The 22,621-nt window shown below is 37.3% G+C and overlaps 1 protein-coding gene across 2 annotated transcripts in view; it reads left to right on the forward strand.

Annotated features, from left to right (window-relative positions):
• The window catches only part of SLC38A4 (solute carrier family 38 member 4), an 85,535-nt gene that overhangs the window by 21,898 nt on the left and 41,016 nt on the right, over positions 1–22,621 (forward strand). Inside the window, exon 1 of one of the 2 annotated variants that reach the window (XM_019960736.2) lies at positions 12,750–12,906. The exons of the other annotated variant lie outside the window; for it this stretch is intronic. The gene's annotated coding sequence lies outside the window, so the exon portion shown is untranslated. Of the gene's footprint in view, positions 1–12,749; positions 12,907–22,621 lie in introns of those variants that run through there. 2 annotated transcript variants of the gene reach the window in all.

The following is a 22,621-nucleotide window of genomic DNA, read 5'->3' on the forward strand; positions in this document are numbered from 1 at the left end:
GTGTTTATTTCCATTTCTACCCATACCACCCAGGAAAAAATGTCCTGTTTCCCAAAAAGCATAAGAATGTTTGATAAGACTACTAAAGATTTTTAATGTTGTTTTTCGTTTCTATAATGCTTTCTGTATGAAAACACCTGCATATATGTTTCCTTATCTCTAAATTTCCAAGAATAAATTGACCTGGAGGTAATAAAAAAATAAAAAATTTGACGTGCTAGTCATTTAAACTTCAACTCAAATCTAAGCAGTCTTATACAAGTTAACTGGAAATTAGTGAGAAGTAGCATATGAGCATGCTTATAAGACTTCCCTGCATTTAAGAGATAAGGAAATGGAAGTTGTAGGGTCCTTCTTTGATCAAGAAGCTGCCTCAAAGAGAGCCAGTCATCCATTCATGTTGCCAGCTTATCCAGACACTGATTCATAATGATTAAAAAGGTCTTACCTTTGAATCAACTGGTCCTGATTAGACAAACCTATGTGGGTGGACAATTTGAGAATTAGTACAAGAAGGCCAGCAATCTCAAATCCCATAGTGTAAGCAAAAGGTCAGTCATTTATTGTGGCATCTGAAACACGTGTCTTGGTACATTTGGGGGTCTTCGTGTTTTGTCAATCTTATAGGAAAAAAAAAATCTAAAGCAAGCCAAATCAAACCTCCCTAGATCTACCAGCACATTTGCATGTTTAAACACTGTCTCTTGAGGACACATTCAGAGGTAAATATGTACCGTGGTACTGTTCAGCTTCACAGGTTGGTTAATGTTAAACAAAAACATGTATTGCAAACGGTATCTTATTATGAGGTTGCTTTCTGAGATTCCACGGGTCAGGGTCAAAACCTGCCGTTTTCTAGCTTTTCAACAGCACTAATCAATAGTTTAACAGATGAAATAATACTCTAATAAACAGGGAGAATACTTTCAAACCAAAAGGTGTTGAAACCAATTTAATTCTACGAATGATTTTGCTAATGTCACATTGCCCTTATAACCAAACAGCCACAAAAATACTTTTTATGTCTATAATGCTTAAATATCCATTATCTCATTTCATCCTCACGGTCATAATGGTTCTTATTAGGCACAATTTTAAAGACTGAGTTCTAGAATATTTAAATTTCTTTAGCTACTTTTCAACAAAGAAAATAAGTGCCATATTAGCTTTCGAAGTTAGAGACAATTCTTTAAGCATACACATATAACAAATACATAATATTTATTATGTTTCAGAAACTCTTCTAAATGTTCTACAAATAGGGACTTGTTAATCTCCACAACAGCAGGGTGAGGGAGGCATTATTATCTCCTTTTTACAAAAGAGGAAACTGAGACATGGAGATAAAAAACAACTTGCCCAAAGTCAGACGATTATGAAGCGATAAGAATCAGATTAAAGTCTAGGCAGTCAAAGTCCAGAACCTATACTAGATTCAACTACACTAAATGAGACACAGTGTCTGCTCCTGAGGACTTCAAAGCCTAGAAGCTACTGTAGACAAATATACTAAGAGAGCATGTTGGCATGGTAGCAAAACTTTTAGAAAGCAGAGACAGCACAGAGGAGGGAGGGAATAACTCTGCTTTGTAAAGTCCTTCAACTAGTAGGCAGCAGGATAGGATTTAGATCTGAATCCTTGAATTTGGACTCCAGAGTCAGTGTGCTCTCCATTTCATAGGGCAACTCCATGTTTGGTAGAAGAATTGGGAATTACAGTGAGAAAACAACAGTGCACTTATAGTGCCCTAGCATATGAACCAAAGGACAAAAGCTAAGTTTGTTTTAAAAGGGGAAAAAAGCACTGTGAATCCTAATAGATATAAATGTAAACATAGATACAGATCTTTCGTATATGTAATGTAGAATATATAATTTAAAAGATATATATAGATAGCCACAGAACTCTTGTATATCTCAACCCAACTGTAAAGCTCTCCAGTCATTCTTGTGACTCGGGGTTTGTCAGAAGAAACAGCCAGATGTTCAGAAGTAGAAGGAGAGACTAAAGACAGGGAAACACTGATGGGCACGGTTATAGGAGCATACATAAGAGGTGTTCAGTGTTTACACCCTAAATGAGTGATTGCTAATTGACTGATAGAAAACAGGAAAAGGAAAAAAAAAAAAAAAAAGATTAAAAACAATTCATTCTGTTATTCACCTTTTAGCTTGCTAAAATTTTGATGAGTTATTTAAATATTTAGGATAGGAATTTTATGTCAATGATCAGAATTTTACATCCAAAGAGTCTCTAGTGGAAAACCACTTTGCTATTTCTTTGACAGTTATATAAATATAGTTACCATCTATTTACATTTCTAAGTTTTGTTGTTCAAATGGTGGCAAAAGGGACTCTATGGGAAGAAAGAAATAACTGTTTTGCCAGTATGAACTATAGTTATGTTTATAAGTGTTTTTCCATCACACAGTAGATCCTCAATAGATGAACGGGTGAATTTCATTTACTTCTTCCGGTGGTCTTGTTGTCACCTCAGGAATTATATACTCTTTGTAAATGAGAAAACAAAGGCCCACAGAGTTTACTGAGTTGATAGTTCCACAGCTAGTAAATGATGGAGTTAGACCAGGAACCCAAATCTTTAGAATCAAGTGCAATGGAAAATGTTAGCATAACAAAAGAGAGAGACCTTGTTTAGCCATTCAAATCCTTTGGGTGTCAAAGATTAGAAGGGATGAAGAGAGACTGTTTCAAGACAGAAAATGTGAACTCCTCTGAGGCTTCCTCTGAAAAAGCTGTTAAAAGTCATAAGTTTCAAAGGAAATGTCATCAGTCTTTTAAAATTGAAAAAAGGCCACAAGCAAAATTATTTGCATCACCATGATTGTCTTATGTGCATGTAAAAATCAGATCACCCATCATTAAAAAGCAAGTATCAGTCTTTCAATTGTTATTTATTACACTATACTAGATACTATAAAAAAAAGAATTAGAGACTGTAGACACTTGAAAGTTAGGACATTAATATTACTAAGTATATTACTCATATATAATTTACTTGGTTATCAATCCTCACTTAGATGTATTTTAAAATAATTAAGGAAAGTGTACCAGGACAGTACAAAAACACAGTAATAATACTTTCCTGCCGTTTTAATATTTAAAAGATGGTAGGAATTCTTTTTGACCAAAACAATTTGCCCTAGTTTTATCCATATTAAAAAGTTTATGTCTGCTTTCTGGCCATCTTTGATACAAAATTCTCTCTGTTTTGATAGCCTTAGAAAATATACCATCTTTACCATGACGGACATACATTTTTTGCAATCAAATTAATAAAAACTTTGAAAAAGGAAAAAAGAGAGAAGTTTAAATAGATTGAACCTTAGATTGCAACTTAAAATATAATCTTCAAATATCTAGGAATAACTAAAGAAAGGGTCAAGATTTCTATAGTTAAAAATTCAATTCCTGTAAGTCTTATAATTATGGTAGTTATGTGAGAGGTGGGCCATAAAGAAGGCAGAGCACTGAAGAATTGATGCTTTTGTACTGTGGTGTTGGAGAAGACCCTTGAGAGTCTCTTGAACTGCAAGGAGATCAAACCAGTCAATCTTAAAGGAAATCAACCCTGAATATTCATTGGAAGGACTGATGCTGAAGCGGAATCTCCAGTTATTTGGCCACCTGATGAGAAGAACTGACTCATTTGAAAAGACCCTGAAGCTGGGAAAGATTGAAGGCAGGAGGAGAAGGGGACCACAGAGGATGAGATGGTTGGATAGCATCACCGATTTAACGGACATGACCTTGGACAAACTCCAGGAGATGGTGAGGGACAGAGAAGCCTGGCGTGCTGCAGTCCATGGGGTTGCAAAGAGATGGATACAACTTGGTGACTCAACAACAAATAATGTATTTACATCATTTTAAGCAAAATACCTCATGAACGTGAATTTTTCTGTTCTTAGGAAAATTATAATACAACAGCCCTGATGGTGCAAACACAAAGCAGTGACCCCAGCTCACACAGTGCAGGAAAGAATTGCCTCACGCTACCCTGGTGGCTGTTATTACTGTTTGCAGTAGCCTTAAACTATCACCATTCCTGACAAAGCACATTTTCTTCACATATCTGAAATTGTGAGCTCCATGTGGCATTGCTGGGCTAGTCTTTTTAAATGAACTCATCTGAACTGAACAGAATAGAGAAAAAACATGGAGCCCTAACCCCCTGTGATCCCACCAGTGACTTTGCCAGTCAAGTTTTTTTTAACATTCCAGGGACACCAGACAGCTGGGAGCTGCTTCTTGCCTTCTTGCTTTTTCTTGTGCTGTCTCTCTACCTGCAGTCTGCTCCCCACGCCATCGATCCTAGCCAGCTCTTGTTTATTCTTTCAGTCTAAGCCCAGCTGTCACCTCTCTGGTAAGTCTTCTCTGTCCTTTTCAAGCTGAGTTGGGTGCTGCACTTCTTTGACTCCCCTCCCCATTCCCCTGGGCACTTCACATACCTCATTATAGCATCCTGACCTACTTAAGCAGATTCCCTGGAGAGACCAGGGCTTCTTGAGAACAGAGACTGGATCTTATATTTTTGTCTATCTTGCTTTATTATTAATTATTAAAGTATTAGTTGCTCAGTCGTGTCCGACTTTTTGCAACCCCATGGACTGTAGCCCATCAGGCTCCTCTGTCCATGGGATTCTCTAGGCAAAAATACTGGAGTGGGTTGCCATTTCCTCCTCCAGGGGCCCTTCCCAACTGTACATAAAGGAGACTTCATTACTGTGCATTAGAGCATACCCCAGGTTAACTGTTATAGAAAACTGTCTCTTGAGCCTTTAAATTAAGCAGTCATCTTCATTTATTCATTCAATAAGTATTATTGAACACTTATGTGCCAGGCTTTATGGTAGGGGCTATCTTGCCTTAGCCCCTACCATAAAGCCTGGCACATAGGTGTTCAATAATACTTACTGAATGAATAAATGAAGATGACTACTTACTAGGCTGTAACAGAAACTGACTGTCTCACAGCATTATGAGAAAACATTGAGGCTCCAAATATATTTAAATATCTCTATTTTTCTCAATAATATTTTGAGAGTTATTACAGTACCTCTTGCTGATTGGGAAGAGAAACAATCTATCCCTCCAGAATACACTGGACATGGATAATTTTATCTATACCTTAAATAACTGAAATGCCCATTCAGAACTGAATTTTTTTTTTTTTTTTTTTAAAGAGAGTTGATTGTTTCTGGTCAAGCATCCAAAATATTCTCACTAAAAATAGAGATTTAGTTTGTGGCTAATGTCTGGGATTGATTAACAATTTTTACAAAACCTAGTATTTTAATAGTATTTATTGTTTTTCTCATAGTAAAAGTAATCCATACACAGGGAGGCCTGGCGTGCTACGATTCATGGGGTCGCAAAGAGTTGGACATGACTGAGCGACTGATCTGATCTGATCTGATAGATGAGAAAAGAAAGATTATCAACATTTTCACAATCTGGAAATAACCACTCTTTATATTCTGATATGTATTCTCTAAGGCATTTTTCCCTTTCCCTTGAAAATATATATATCGTATGTTTTTATATATTAATGTATAATTTTAAAAACAACACTGGGAACATATTATTGTTAGATTTTGTATCTTGCTTTTCAAAACTTATTATAATTAGAATTTTCTCATGCTCTTATTATTATTTGAATATTCTTTGAACACATGATTGGTGATTACTGCTTAATATTCCAGGAATCCAGCTTTCTATAAAAGGACTAATGGCTCCTTGCATGTAGTATGGACATTCACCATACCATCTCACAACTGTCTCTGAGCACAAGAAGGAACTACTCCCTTTTAATATGCGGCATGATCCTCATTTAGAATAATTATAATGTTTCTCGTTGCAACCCTTAAATAAGTTCTAAAGAATTGTTTTGGATGCACACATTGAGACAGCACCTTTAATAAGGACTTTCACTCATTCATCATTTATGCAATACCTGCTGTGAACAGGCATAGTCTAATATTAAGGTAAACAAACAAAAGAAATTATTTACAACTAATCTAACTTGGCTGTCTAGACATACTCGAATTTATCCCCAAACCTCCTGAGTATACCATCTGCCCAAATGTCCCTCTTGACTGCTGTCCTGCTGAATGAGGTCAAGACATTTACTTTTTCTGAGTCAGCTTTCCTATATTTAAGTAAAGTCTGGTGTTACCCAGCCCTCCAGGAAGTATAATTCCTAACTCCTAAAACCCATAAAGTACAAATAGTTCAGTGAATCTTGCCATGTTGGCTCCTGCTAACCCTTGTAGCAGAGGACAGCACATCTGTCAACATGCTGCAAAGAGCTCTGACCTCACCATGACCTGGCCCTGGGGGTTGCTTACAGCTCAGCAGAGAGAGAAAGCTGCCCCCTCGCTTACTGAGATCTGACTCAGGAAATCATCTGCATTCCCAGAAAAGTCCATTAAGAAATGTCAACATCACTATTATAAGTCTCACTCAGCTCAAATTCCTTTGAAGAACACCTTAGCGTAGACTTGCTTGCCTGGTTTCAAAATTCTGGAGAGGCCAGCTTAAGCATATCTTTTGTTATTAGGGACACTGATTCTCGTACAGGATGGATTTGTGTCATTCCCTTTTTGGAGAGCCCCTTCCCTTTAATAATCCTGCTGGGTGATTTGTTTTTGTCTCCTTTGCTGTCTATCTCCTCCCAGTTTAGCCTGGCAGCCTATCGGGTCCCAGCTTAAGAAACTATTGGTTGTCCAATCCAGGCAAGATGACGTCAGAATTACAAAGTCCAATCACTGATGAAATTACAAAATCCAAATGCCCAGAAATTGTTTTGGAAGGGAATTTGCTTTGAAAGGAAAGGGAAGGGAGAAAGCAAGGAAAATTAATGTGCTGCGCCCGGATAGTATGTAGTTTTTAAAACATTAATTGCTGTTTGTTAGAAAGGCAGTCTTAGCACAATGTTAACACTGTATTCTGTGTGAAAAACTTAAATTATCAAGGTGATTTATTTAGGAAGTGCTGTTATAATTTAATCACTATCTCCTAGTAGTGCTATTTTCTCAAGCAGGCATTTTACATGATAGGAATCATATAAAACAAGGAAGGACTGGTGCTGAAGCTGAAGCTCCAATACTTTGGCCACCTGATGTGAAAAGCCAACCCATTGGAAAAGACCCTGATGCAAGGAAAGATGGAGGGCAAGAGGAGAAGGGGGCAACAGAGGATGAGACGGTTGGATGGCATCACTGACTCAATGGACATGAACTTGGACAAACTCTAGGAAAAAATGGTGATGGACAGGGAAACCTGGCATGCTGCAGTTCATGTTCACAACTTTGTAACTAAACAACAACAATTAACACTTAGAATTTCAGTACGTTATTTAAGTTATAATTATCCACAGGCCCCACAGATCTTATCTTTCTTCACTTTGGTGTAGCCGCTCAGGCAGAAGCCTAGAATGAACTTGAGATACCCTTTTCTCTGCATCGTTTCAATGTGGGATCAAGAAATGAAATGGACCAGAAGGATCTTAGTTGCTTGAAAGGCAAAATGAAGAAAACAAAACATGAACAACATAAGCTGTCTTCTAACTAGTCTTTTTTTTTTTTTTCATCAGCTGAGACTAAAGGAATTTTTATTTAGGTCTGTGGCCAAGTCAGTAAATTTGTCAACCTGCCCCAACCTTGTTTGCTAATTTTGCAACACGGTGACTATTCAAACATTTCCAGAATGCTCCATTGTATAACTGTAAAGGTGGTTTAGGCTGGATTCAAGACAGGGGGACGCCATCCATCAAGCAATTTCCTCAGCACATGTGGGTCATTGTTGTTCTCTTGGTCTGGGAATTTTTTTTTTTTTCTGAACAGAAAAGCAGAGCCTTTCCCTGGGGCCAGGCTGGGCAGCCTTTTGAGAACTCACATTTGAGAGGGTCCCAAATTTAGACTTTTAGAAGGTATCATCAAATAAGGCTCTTCATAAAGTCACTTGTATTATATGTGTGTTGAGGTGTTATTTTGTGAAATAGGAACATTGAAAAATGTATGACAGTTCAGAAATCCGCTTTTGGATTTTTTAAAAATTTAAAAAGCATTTTTGAATCCTCTGCCGAAGAAGAATAAGAAAATTATTCATTTGTATTTCTATGTTAACAGTTAATTTCATATGTGGCTTTTGAGGGTCATATTTACAGTTTTTTCTTCTTGTAGTCCTTATTTTTTTCTGTAAGTTGAGATTAATAATTTCATAACTATGAAGAGAGAGACCTATAGCACATCTATGCTTCCCTCTCTCTGCAGATGAATCAAAGGACCTATGTACTCAGATCACCTCCAAGATAACATGAATTCTGCAATTTGAATGATTTAGGAAGAATTATGCAACATTTCTATATGGTTTTTCTTCTTTTTAAAAAAATGTATTCATACTAAGATAAGATGAAGAATTTGGAGGGCCAAAGAGTGACATCAGTAAAGATCACAAATGCTCTTTGTCCTTGGAAGCCGGAAACTCAAAAGCCAGAGAATAAATCCTAAGTTAAAAGGAAGTAATCAAAGTCTTGTTTCTAATTGCAGTTATGCTAGTGTCTTCCATTTCTAGGAATGGCTTGGTCATTGTAGCTGATTACCTACAATACTGTAAAAAACAGTTGGATTAATTCACATATTGTCTGTGTTTGGAAGCACTAATATTGTAGGATGAGGACAGATCTATAATCTTGGCAACTGATCAACCGTGTTCAATTTTGGGTTCAAAAATCTAAAACCTAGAAATTGTAAAAGATAACTTATTGAAGCATAAGGCCTCGTAAAGACAGTATAGCAATTGAGAGAATAACTTTGAAACATATATATTACCATATGTAAAATAAATAGTTGGTGGGAAGTTGCTCAATCCAGAGAGCTCAACCCAGTGCTCTGTGACAACCTAGAGGTGTGGGATAGAGGGGGTGGAAGGGAGGTTCAAGAGGGAGGGGATATATGTATGCTTAAGGCTGATTCACATTGTCGCAAGACAGAAACTAACACAACACTGTAAAGCAATTATCTTCCAATTAAAAATAGAATACAAAAAATACAATGTAGCACAGAAAAGTTAAAAAGAAACAGAAGCAAGGAAAAAGGTAGGTGACCTAAAGGGAAATTAAAGTAGGAGCAAAGAAAAGCACTTGAATACAGATACAAAGGCAATACAAAATTATTAAAGATTAGGTGATTTTGTTTCTTAGTCATTACTGTTTCTACCCATATTCTTCCAATTTGGCTATAACCACATTGTATTTCCAAGTATTATTTTGTTCAGTGACTAAAATTAGAAATTTGGGTGCAATTATGAGAACAAGATGTTATCTTTCCTTATGTCATTGCAAAATGCCATAGTCTGGCTAAAGGATATATATATTGTTGATCAATTTTTAACTTTATCTAGCTGGAACTTTTCCTTCAAAGACATTGATGAAGGTAGAAATTTGAAACAAGATGAGTAGTGCTTTTAAATACAGGCAAGAAAAAAAAATCTGATTTAATGCATGGGTATGATCTGAATCAGTTTGAGTCAGAAAGTTTGTGCTTTTATTAGATAACATATTGGTATATACATTCTAGGATCTTCTCTGTACTATTTGAAAATGAGAACCACAGATTGATGGGGTGCTGAAGTGGATGAGTTACCACCATATATTCTCTTTCTCTATATAAAGAAATATAAAGGTTTCATTACAAGTTTCTTATTTCTAAGAGAAGTATCACATAAAATTCACACCATGTGTTGTGAGCTAGTGAAAGTGATAAATAGAAACAGTAGTACAAGAAAGAGTCAAACTACCATTGACCCCACTTCAAATCCTTTCCATTTGCCTTCTCTTCTGCCATTATTCTCAGATAGGTAAATATCACCAAAGCCAAGCCAGCAGTCAGCCTCCTCAGCATCCTTCTTGAACTCTTCTCCATCTCTACCCTATCATCCCACCTGTATCCCTCCCTGCTGATCCTATGATTTTCTTCAGAAGCTTTCAAGAGATCTTGATCACAGAAATCTGAGTTCTCTAGATTTAATGCCTTTTATAGCCTAAAGTATTCCATTCCAATCTGTTTTTCTCTGAAAAGTCTCTGCTGCAGCTAGACTAGTTTTCACTGTTGCCAGAATATGCTTCTAGCATTTCTACCTTTTGTGTCCAAAATGGCTCTCCCTTTCATCTCTGCCCATTGGAGTCTCACCCAGACTTTAAGGCCCTCTTCAAGATCAGTAGCCTCCCTCAAGTCATCTTGGATGATCTTAGCCCCCTGGGGACTTTTCCTCTTCTAGAGTCCTGGAGTATATGATATAATTCTGCTAATATTAATCATATTGTAATCTGGAAGCTGGGTATCTCTTTAAGTGGACATATATTTCACCTTGCAAACCAACTTCCCACCTCAACCAAGTCTCACCAACTTCCCACCTCAACCACCTCTGTTCTTGGTGGCACTTCTATGAATTCCTTACGAAAAGGATCATAATATCTGTCATTTCATTCTTCAGACTTGCTTCATTATTCACTATCCACATATTTTTCATTTTATTCATTTTTTTAAAAGTCTGTACATATTCTGGTTCATTACCTCTTTGTACACTGATGCTTGTACCAAATTAGATCCTATCAGATTATGTGGCATTTTCATGTTTTAAAAATCAAAAGAGAATAGACCTACTGCCAAATGTATATGAAATTACATAATGATATGATTTAAGAAATATTCAGAACATAAAACTATAATGCTTAAGTCTGTATTTTCCTTGTGAAAGGAAAGTTACTATGAGTTTTGTCAAGACCAAACCATACATTTCTTTGTTAATCTTTGCACGTCCAAATATGTCAGATATCTAGGGGGAAATAATTGAACAATAAAAATGTTCCTAAGTCATTTTAATTCAGCCAACTTTTGTCAAGTTAGTTTTTATCTATGTATATTTGACTTTTGAGTCAATGTCAGGAAAGTTTTCTGGTAAGAATTTTGCAATTAGAGTAGGTTCTAAAAAAATATAAAACTCTTCATAGAAGTCTCTTATGTGTACTTTTCATTTTAATTCAGCATGCTAATTTGCTATAATTACTTAGTGAACTTGAAGAACATAAGAGTTATATGGATGCCAAGACTTAAAATTTGAGAGGTAAAACTGTTGGTATTTATTCATTTATCTCCACTCTATTTTGCATGAAGATATACTATGAAATAAAATTGTACTATTAAATTTTGCTAGAACACAAATATTTCATTTTCTAACAATTAGCACAGGTTTTTGCTTTCTTAATTTTATACTCATCTGATAACTTTGCAAACAGAAAAAAATCTTCAGTTGGAAAGATAATTAAATGATGGAAATAACTTGAAAAGAAATATTCTTTAAATTCATCTGAAATTTAAATTAGTGTTGTTGTTGGTCAGTTGCTCAGTCATGTCCAACTCTTTGCAACCCTATGGACTGTAGCTCACCAGGCTTCCCCGTCCTTCACCATCTCCCAGAGTTTGCTCAAACTCATGTCCATTGAGTTGGTGATGTCATCCAACCATCTCAACCTCTGTTGTCCCCTTCTCCTTCTGCCTTATATCTTTCCCAGTCTCAGGGTCTTTTCCAATGAGTCGGCTCTTCGCATCAGGTAGCCAAAGTATTGGAGCTTCAGTTGACAACAAATTAGTGTATTTGTTATCATTTTTCCCCTAGACCATAATACTTTTCATCCGATCATGGACAAAGTTACAAGGTAACTCTGAAAAATAAAGAAGCAGAACTAAAAGACAAATGAAAGTAAACATACCATGTTAAAGTTAATAGACGAAATGAGCCTATTTGAAAAGGAAAAGAGAAATGGATAATTGGACACTTTGCTTAATGTTTAATTTCTTGCATCAACATAAGATTTTCTTAAAGAACAATGTTTAGTCCTTTTTTTTTCCCCCAGAAATAGGAAATTGACACAACTGTTGCAATCTAGCATCTAGCATTTCTTTTGATTGGTTACTGGAGAGCCCATCGATGTTATAAATATTAAAGAGGCAAAGAACTCTTAATTCTGGACTGATTTTTTAATCTGTTTTCTCACTGAACTTTCAGAATGTTGTCTGCTTTATACATTTTCATAACAGAATGAGTTATTTGCCAACACATTTTAACTCTTCTTCTGATATATGGAAAGTCAAGTAGATTTTTTTGAAAGGGAGAAAATGTCTATTTAGAAATTCTCTAAAAACTCCAAATAATGTTTTGCTTACTCAGCACACTACCTTTGAAATGGTAGCAGAGTCTGAAGGGGCTTATGTTTTCCAGCCTCATGTCACCTTGAGTAACTTGGTGCTGTTGCGAGTGTCTGTTATTCTAATATAACATTTCCTCTGAATAAAATCAATGATTCCAAAGAAAATAACTCTTCTGCTATTTAATACTTTCTACACTTTCTGATTGTAATAATTCTTTAAGCAGTCTGATTCCATTATTATGGTATTACTTTAATTAGACTTCAGTTCATAAACCTCTAGAAAAATTAACATTTCAGATTTATCAGTCAACCAAGCTGTAGAATCTTGATACAGAAAGATACCGGTCAAGGTAAAGCTTTCAGTAAGTGACTGTTTTGTTGTATAAAAGCCAAAATTCTAAAAGCAAACAGAAATCGGTGTAACTGGTGTTTAATCCAAGTGTACAACAGTAAACTGATTTAGCTTCTCTATTTTTTTAAGAGCTGACGCAAGTTGAACAGAGGGAGGTGTTGGGGTGAGGGGTTGGTGGTGATTGGCTTGCCTAGATCACTCCCACTGGTCTTTAAATCATTGTCTAGGTCCCCAAAATTTCACATAAGTCAACTCTGCAACAGGGGTCTGCTATGCCAAACAATTTTGGAAAGACTGCACAGGACTGGATAAATAATTAAGGTAAAGCTGATTTTACATGAAAACTTACAGTGTTGAAATAATGCTTCATTTCTTCTTTTTATGGTATTGATTATTTATTGCTTTTCTTATAAAAAATCGATTCAATATACTGTCAAATATTGAAATTATTTACCCAGATCCTGGGAGGAGGCTCTGGAATGAAAAGCTGACACAGTTTGTCTTAGGGAAAAGTATAACCTTTGAGATGTACACGCTTAGTGTTATTAAAGACTTTCTTTATCTTAAAAACAAAAACACCCACCAAAACTTAGTTTGCTCAAAGAAGGAACATCATACCACTATAGCAGATGTGAAAGGCTAAGTGTTTGGGTGGCTTCATTTTCAAAAGAAAAAAAAAAATGTTGTGTCTTAGCTTGTGTTTTTAGGTAACCATTTTAGTGAAGGAGTATTTTTACAGCAAATTTACTGGAAGAAACTGACAGATTAGTAGAATATAAGCAAAGCTTTTAGATATAGAAAGGCTGGAATCATATCTAAAAATTAGATCTGTACTCCTCAAATGTATTTATCAGACAGTGGGAGAATTCTCAATGTATTTTGAGCTTTTTATAGAGCATATGGTGATTATTTTAATTAAATGTCTAGGTGATAATGAAACTGTTTCATAACTCAGTGAAAAAATATTTTAAATGATGATATACATCATATTCATGGACAATTCATTGACTAAGTTTTATTCTTGACAAACTAAAAAAATTTAGGTATGTTTCCTAGAAAAGATAGCCATTTGTTTTACAAGACAAGATCTGCCATTTTTTCAGATTTATATTTAGATAGTGTTTTGGGATTTTCTGGAAAGTCTTTCTACTTCTAAGAATTATATCAGTAACATTTAAGTGCTGAGAAATGTAGTTTTGAGAGCTCAACTCTTGACTTTTCTTAAACTATGTTATACAGTGTGCTTTAAGGGTTATGGAAGCTATTATTTTTAATATATGAGTTAACTTTTAAAAAGTTAAATAGTTTATTTCAGAAGGAAATAAGTACCTCTGCAGGTGGTCTAGTATCTATTATATAGAATATAGACATTTAGAATTTAGTATATCCATAATTTATGACAGATTATTAAATATTGCACATTAACATGGATAGCATAAGGAGTTCACTGTGTAATATTAAATATGCTACATATTGAGGTGCACTTCTGGAAACAAACTACTGTTTGGGAAAATAGGAACTAAAATTTATGCAGGAATTTAAGCTATTTCTTAATATTTAAGATGACTAGAGAATCTATGTCTTTTTCTAAGAGCAGAGCTAGAAAATTTTTAAGTAAAATAATGTATATGGATTTTATGAATAGTCCTTTATACTTCATCAAAAGGCTGCTTTAATTCTTATATTAGCAAACATGTAATATTCTTAGCAAAGGGACAAGACTTCAACATACGGTAAATTCTTTTAACTTTACAGTTCTCCCTTGATATTATTTCTAAGCTATGTCTAAGTAGAGGAAGGGAATGAAAATGCTAAAATATTAGTACCAGCAATACGAAGTTGTCAAGCGAATGTGTGCATGCTTAGTCACTCAGTCATGTCTGACTCTTTGAGACTCCAATGACTATAGCCCAGCAGGCTCCTCTGTCCATGGCATTCTCCAAGCAAGCATACTGGAGTGGATAGCCATTGTCTTCTCCAGTGGATCTTCCTGACCCAGGGATCAAACCTGGTCTCCTGCTTTGCAGGGAGATTCTTTACCATCTGAGCCACCAGTGAAGCCCAAGTCAAGTGAATACAGTTTTGCTATTATTGGCAGTTTCTTTTGTAAGATGTACTTCAGACTGACAGTGAACACTTTTATGAAAGCTGATTTCTGTGAGAAATCATGCCATAGACTAATGAGTCATTTGAGTATCAACATGTGATTATAATGACATTGTTGGGGAAATTGTTTAAGAGAATTTTACATAAAGGTAATATTAGATTCATTTCATTGTCAAATCTATATTCATTTATCCAAGATATATTTTGGATGTGGATTTAAATCAGCTCCTTTGATGCAAGATAATTTGGCTTTTAGAAGTTGTGATTGGTGGTGGTTTAGTCACTAAGTCATGTCCAACTCTTGTGACCCCATAAACTGAAACCTGCCAGGCTCCTCTGTCCATGGGATTTCCTAGGAAAGAATACTGGAGTGAGTTGCTGTAAGATCAGCAACTTCCTGCTCATCCAACCGAAGGGTAAAATCTGCTACCTGAACCTAGATTTCAGAGTAGATTCATCAGAACTGGACTGGCATGAAAAACAAATAGCAATGGTGGGAAATTTAGCTCCTTTTGTGCTTTCATTTATCAGGTAAAATAAATGTTTATAAATAATACTACAAAGAAATGTTATATATAATGTTTAATAACTAAAAAATATAAGGAATCAGCTATTTAGGACATTCAGATAATGTAATAAGTATGATGAAACAAAGACTTCTATATGGTGAGAGTGTTCCAAATACTTTTGTTTCAAATTTTGATTTTTCACCTTAATGAATGAGTAAAGTAAAATGGCAATGCAGAAGATCACTGGACTCAAATATCCAGTCTGTTTCGGCAAAATCTCTATTGCAGAGAAACCTAACTTCATTAGCGAGAAAGGCTAGACTATAGAAAGTTCTGTCAAATCAAATCTGGTTTTTAACAGTCTTATGGACTCTGTGGGAGAGGGAGAGGGTGGGAAGATTTGGGAGAATGGCATTGAAACATGTAAAATATCATGTAAGAAATGAGTTGCCAGTCCAGGTTTGATGGACGATACTGGATGCTTGGGGCTAGTGCACTGGGACAACCCAGAGGGATGGTATGGGGAGGGAGGAGGGAGGAGGGTTCAGGATGGGGAACACATGTATACCTGTGGCGGATTCATTTTGATATTTGGCAAAACTAATACAATTATGTAAAGTTTAAAAATAAAATAAAATTAAAAAAAAAAAAAAGAATTTTGAACATTCTTTGTACAGCAAAGCTGCTCTTCTTCTTGGGAACCGGAAGGGAACATTTCTATTTCACTTTGAAATGTTAACCTATAAAGCTATAACAAGAATTGTACTTGCATTTATAAAGGAGGTCATATAAAATTGCCTTGGTCTTCGAAGAATATGTCACCAGGTACTGTGCTAGATAATGGAAAATATGTGTAGTCTAGAAACCTGACCTTGTCCCACCTTCATGAATTTTTTTTGCCTAGCAGAGGAGACAGTTATTAATATTTATCAAATAGTCATACAACTAAAAATGTAAGTTCAAAGTGTGATGAGTTTGTAAGGAAGAGGAGACCATGTTCCATGGGAGAATCTAATTTAGACATGGGGCCCCTCTGACCGTGTGGCATTTAAAGATTTTTAGTTTCTTTTAGTTAACTGTGGGAGACACTTTGTTAAGAATGTGGGGAAGGGAATTCCAGGCAGAGGGAACAGCAGGTCAAAAAGGTCTCGAGGTGGCAATGAAGAAATGAAAGAAGTCCAGTGAATCTAGTGAGTAAGGGGGGCATGTGATTCAATGCAGGACTCAAGAGCTCTGTCTGGGTTAAGCTATGTAGAGCCTTATATAGCATGTTAGGAAATTTGACTTTATTCTGAAAGGTAATGAGAAAAATAATTTTGGGTTCTTCAACATGTAGTCATTTGGATTAACATAATTGTCATGGAGAGAAAAGTAAATTAATTTTAAATAAATGTTGCAAGAAAGATTGACATGGTGATAGATTGAACATGGGAGAGGGGGCACAGTATAGAGAAAGGGAAGTACCTATAATGATAACCAAATTCCTCTTTTTCTTTTAATATTTATTTTATTTATTTGGCTTCACTTGGTCTTAGTTGCGACACACAGGATTGCAGCATGTGGGATTCAGTTCCCTGACCAGGGATTGAACCCAGGCCCCCCTGCACTGGGAGCACAGAGTCTTAGCCACTGGACCACCTGGGAAGTTCAGCCAGATCCCTCCTATTGTTACCGAAAGGTGTATGGGATCCGGCTGCTTGACCCCCCAAAAGCCAATACATAGGCAGGTTGGTGGAAAGGAAAGTTTGCTTTATCTCAGATGCTGGCAACTGGGATGGAATGGGGGAGGGCGGACATCTGTCCCAAGGCCAACTCCCCGCCCCCGCCCCCACCATCCCTGAAGAGCAGGGGATTAGAGCTTTTATAGACAGAGGGAGCTATGTGCAAAACCAGCACAGTCAGCTCTGACAGTCATCTTCAAATTGATCCTTGGTGGTCTGGTCAGTCTTATCTTGGTTGTTGTAGGTATAGTTAATCTTCAGTTCCAGGGTCCATTTGTTCCCATTTTTTTTTGGCCAGTTCTCAGAATTGTGGCCGCTCGTGTCTTGGGTACAGTCTAGTCATTGTTTAGTTAATTCTTCCACCTGGTGTTTGAGTATCTGTAAGACAGCTCACAGGATATGGCTCAGAATATTATCTATAGCCCTTGAGAAAGAACTGAAGGTCCTTGACTATGCTTAATGGCTACATTATTATTATTATTATTTGGTCTCCTTTGACTGTTTTCCTTTGTTTCTGCATTTCTCACTTCTCTGATTAAACTTATTCTTTAACTAAGGTTTTCCACAGGCAGAAGGCAGGCAGAGGACAAGGGGAGGAGGGCAAGGACTATCGGGTCCTGCTCTGTTTCACTGTGAGCACTTCTTATGAAGTGCCATGTACTGAGATAGGGAGCAGCAGAAGAATCTATGGCTATGAAAACTAATATATTATATATTATATTATGAAAAGGGCTCCCCTGGTGGTTCAGACAGTAAAGAAGCTGCCTGCAATGCAGGAGACCCAGGTTTGATCCCTGGGTCAGGAAGATCCCCTGGAGAAGGGAATAGCAACTCACTCCAGTATTCTTGCCTGGAGTTTTCCATGAACAGAGGAGCCTGCCAGGCTGCAGTCCACGAGGTCGTGAAGAGTCAGACATGACTGAGCGACTGAGCACACACACGTATTATGTTATTATATTTTTCAGTCACAGCATTGTTCTTTTCTAGTCTCTCCAGGGAGTGATTCAATGATTAGTTTAATAAGTATTTATTCAGAGAAAAAAGTAAAGATTATAATATAAGAGCTTGTTCAAAAATCTATTTTCTCTACTAAACAGAATTCATCAGGTATAGGGATTCTGTCTTATTCGTGCTTTATCTTTCATAGTTTCTGGCTTATAGTTCATTCTCAGTATTTGTTGAATAAATAAATAAATACCATCTTTATACACTTCCATGTTGATTAATCATGTGTTAAGGTTTAGCAATTATGCTGTAGTCTAAATGCTTCAAAGGACCTACTTTGTGCAGCAGGCAAATGACTCAGTGTATCTAGTTTCTTGTAATGTTCTAATTCTTTTAAAATTGTGCTTTTAGCTGTTGTTCCCTTAAAATAGATCAGTAATAGAATCTTCAGAGCTAAAGATATGAGCTGTGAAACTGTGTTCCAACTTTGGTGAGAAGATGTCCCTTGACCAGGACCAAAATTAGGATTAGGGGCCATTCTTTATGCAATCTGTCTTATCAGGCAAATGGCCTGAGGTGGTAGAGAACTCAGGGAGACCCAGAAACTGAAAGGAGGCCAGAATACCTAGAACAGTGAGGTGGGAAGAGTGTGGAAGGAGTGAAATCAGGAGTAGAGGGACAATGTGGAACTTTGTGGGCATGTGGAGAATTTTATATATTATCCTAAGAGTAAAGGGAAGACAATACAGGATTTTATGCAAACAAACAACATGATCTAAGTTTTGTTTTTAAAAGATCAATATGACTATTTGTAGAAAATGGATGAGGAGAGGGAGGGTAGGCAAGAAAGGATGAAGGTATCAATTATGATTGTTGCAATTGACAAAAGGATAAGGCAATGGCACCCCACTCCAGTACTCTTGCCTGGAAAATCCCGTGGACGGAGGAACCTGGTAGGCTGCAGTCCATGGGGTCGCTAAGAGTCAGATACGACTGAGCTACTTCACTTTGACTTTTCACTTTCATGCATTAGAGAAGGAAATGGCAACCCACTCCAGTGTTCTTGCCTGGAGAATCCCAGGGACGGGGGACCCTGGTGGGCTGCTGTCTGTGGGGTCGCACAGAGTCCAACATGACTAAAGCGACTTAGCAGCAGCAGCAGCAGCAGCAGCAGCAGCAGTTGACAATGTAAGAAAGTTTGGACAAAACCAATGGTGGAAGCAATAGAAGGAAGTGGACTAATTTGAGAAATACTTTAATTGTTGCAAAATCAACTAGACTTTAGAAAGGAGTAAATGTTAAGGATAAAAAATTAGAAGACTGATATTTCTGATGTGAAGATCTGGATAAATGGTGACAACATTCTTTGGACTGGAAATACTGGAAGAAGGAGGAACTGTCACAAGTTAGATTTTAGGCACGTTGAATTTGAACTGCCTTTGAGATACACAAATATATATACATTAGGGCACTGGAGATATGCAACTGGAGGTCAGAAGGAAGGCCTGGGCCAGAACTGTGATTTAGAGAGTTCATGGTGTATGAAGTCTTGGGAGTAGATTGAAACACGGGGAGTTTAGGACCTATCCTTGAGGAATTCAAGCAAAGAAACTTCAAATGAAATGATCCTTCTTAAAGGAACAAAATCACAAGAGATCTGTAAAATAATAAAACTCAGCATTCAAAAAACTAAGATCATTGCATCCAGTCCCAACAGTTAATGGCAAGTAGATGAGGAATTAATGGAAACAGTGAAAGACTTTATTTGGCGGGGCTCCAAAATCCCTGTAGATGGTGACTGCAGCCATGAAATTAAAAGAAGTTTGTTCCTTGGAAGAAAAGTTATGACCAACCTAGACAGCATATTAAAAAGCAGAGACATTACTTTGCCAACAAAGGTTTGTCTAATCAAAGCTATGGTTTTTCCAGTAGTCATGTATGGATGTGAGAGTTGAACTATACAGAAAGCTGAGTGCTGAAGAATTGATGTTTTTGAACTGTGGTGTTGGAGAAGACTCTTGAGAATCTCTTGGACTGCAAGGAGATCAAGCCAGTTAATCCTAAAGGAAATCAGTCCTGAATATTCATTGGAAGGACTGATGCTGAAACTGAAACTCCGCATTGGCCACCTGATGCGAAGAACTGACTCATTTGAAAAGACCCTAATGCTGGGAAAGATTGAAGGCAGGAGGAGAAGGGGATGACAGAGGATGAGATGGTTGGATGGCATCACCGACTCGATGGACATGAGTTTGAGAAAGCCCCGGGAGTTGGTGATGGACGGGGAAGCCTGGAGTGATGCAGTACATGGGGTTGCAGAGAGTCAGACATGACTGAGTGACTGAACTGAACTGATCAGCAACAAATGGAAGTTTTAAGAATTCCTACAAGCCAGGAAGCAGATAGGGGTGGAAAACCTGTGAAAGAGAAAAGGAACCAGAGTAAACCAGGTAATTGGGCTTTTTCCAGAGGCAGTCCAGTAGGAGTTCCAAGTTAAGTCTATATACACAAAGAGGAGGCACGATTCACGAGCAACCAATGACCAAGTGTTCACCAAGGAACTTTGATTTGGACTCTTCATCTGTTTGGGTTGCCTCTTTTGGTCAAAAAATAAGGCTGCAATCTAGTCTGTAAAGAGAGCCTAAGAATGGACTTTATAATAAATATTAAGACCTCCACAGCAGGCAAAGAGAGATAACAAGCACAAATGGAAGCTCCACCAAGAGGAATATACATCATTGTGTTTTGCTCCCTGAGGAACCTTGTCTACAGCACCAGCTATGTCTGGGAGTGGAGTCCTGGAGTTGCTCTGCAGACAGACTGACTGCATAGACGCCACTTACCCAGACCTGTTGTTTGCTGTTTGGTCACTAAGTCATGTCCAACTCTTGCAACCCTGTGGAATGCAGCCTGCCAGGCTCCTCTGTCCAAGAGATTTCCCAGGCATCCCCTTCTCCAGGGGATCTTCTTCACTCAGAGATCAAATCTGCAACTCCTGCATTTGCAGGCAGATTCTTACAGGATACCTACAAGGGAGCAATCCGTCAGTGGAATGAGCCTGTAAGATTTCAGAGAAACCCCAAGTACTAGCTTTCTAAGTTAACCAACATACTCTTCACTCATAAATATGAACAGACAACCTAGGATCATTAAGAATTTCAGGAAAGCCAGGCAAATGGAAGAGAAGAGCCAAGATGAACAAACAGAATAACTCCAGGAAAAAATACATAATTTAGGGAACAACAAGAGCTTTTGGAAACTTGAAATCAATAGTCTTAGAAAGATTTGTGTAAATACTGCATCTATAAAACGAACAAAAGAGATGGTATGGAAAAAGAAGAGAATAAACAAATGATCAGAAATTAAAAACATGATTGTGAAAAATAATTAGCTGGCAGGTTGAAAAAGAAAACGGGTATAGCTTAAAAGTAAACAATGGTTTTCTACTCTACCCCCAATACTTTCTTCTGGTACCAAAAGTATGAGTTTTTCCCATACCAGCCAATTCTCCCACACCAGCAGGGAGTCCTGCAAGTTAGTCAATTCTGGCACTGTTTCCTGGAATTAGCATCAGATCCCACATATTAAGGGCTCAGTCCTACAAGACTGCCTCAACTTCAGATGCAATGGCAAGTTCAGACCTCCTGTACTTGTGACCAGTCAGCTATAAATCAGATTTAATCATTTTCTAGAATCACTCACAGAACTCAGGAAGACAGTTTGCTTACTAGATTATTGGTTTATTAGAAAAGGATATAATCAGGGACTGCCAGATGGCAGAGATGCACAGGACAAAGTACGAGGAAAGGGACTCAGAACTTTCATGCCCTCTCCTTGTGGACCACTCTCCCAGCACCTCTGTATGATAACCACTCCAGAAGCTCTTCAAACCCCTTCAGTTAGGGTGTTTAATATCTGCTACTGCTGCTACTGCTAAGTCGCTTCAGTCGTGTCCAACTCTGTGCTACCCCATAGACGGCAGCCCACCAGGCTCCCGTCCCTGGGATTCTCCAGGCAAGAACACTGGAGTGGGCTGCCATTTCCTTCTCCAATGCATGAAAGTGAAAAGTGAAAGTGAAGTCACTCAGTCCTGTCCGACTCTTCGCAACCCCATGGACTGCAGCCTACTAGGCTCCTCCATCCATATCTAGACATGGCTAAATAATTGGCCATATGTGATTGACTCAGCCCATACCCTCTGTCCTCTCTCAGTTGATTGGAAGTAGGGTTGGAAGTTCCAGCTCTCTAATCAATTGGTTGGTTCCCCTGGCAACCAGCCTCCATCCCAAGGGCTTTACAAAAGCCACTTCATTATCATAAACTCAGGTGTGGTTAAAAGGGTCTTGGTATGAATAACAACAACAACAACAAAAACATCTTTATCATTCCAGAACTGTTTCAGGAACTGGGTACAAAACCGAAATATTAGTTATATAATTACATTTGGAGCTTTGTGCCAGAAATGAGAAGGAAGACCAAATGTATATGTATTATTATATCACAGTGTTACACAGCTGAAAATCAAATCTGTTTTTCTGGAAATTGAGGAACTATCCCTGAACATCGAGTAGCAAAATGGGAAATAAAGAGAAAATCTTGGCAATAGAGATAAAGAGGGCCAGTACATGACTAATACAAGTTTCAAAGGAAGGGAAACATTTTAAAATGGTAAAACATTTTTATCAGAAGAAAGATACAAGTCTCTTAAGTGAATGGGCTCTTCACGTGTGGATTAAGATGAATTTTTAAAACGAC

The sequence above is a fragment of the Bos indicus genome, chromosome 5 (genome assembly GCF_029378745.1).
Source record: "Bos indicus isolate NIAB-ARS_2022 breed Sahiwal x Tharparkar chromosome 5, NIAB-ARS_B.indTharparkar_mat_pri_1.0, whole genome shotgun sequence".
NCBI lineage: Eukaryota > Metazoa > Chordata > Mammalia > Artiodactyla > Bovidae > Bos > Bos indicus.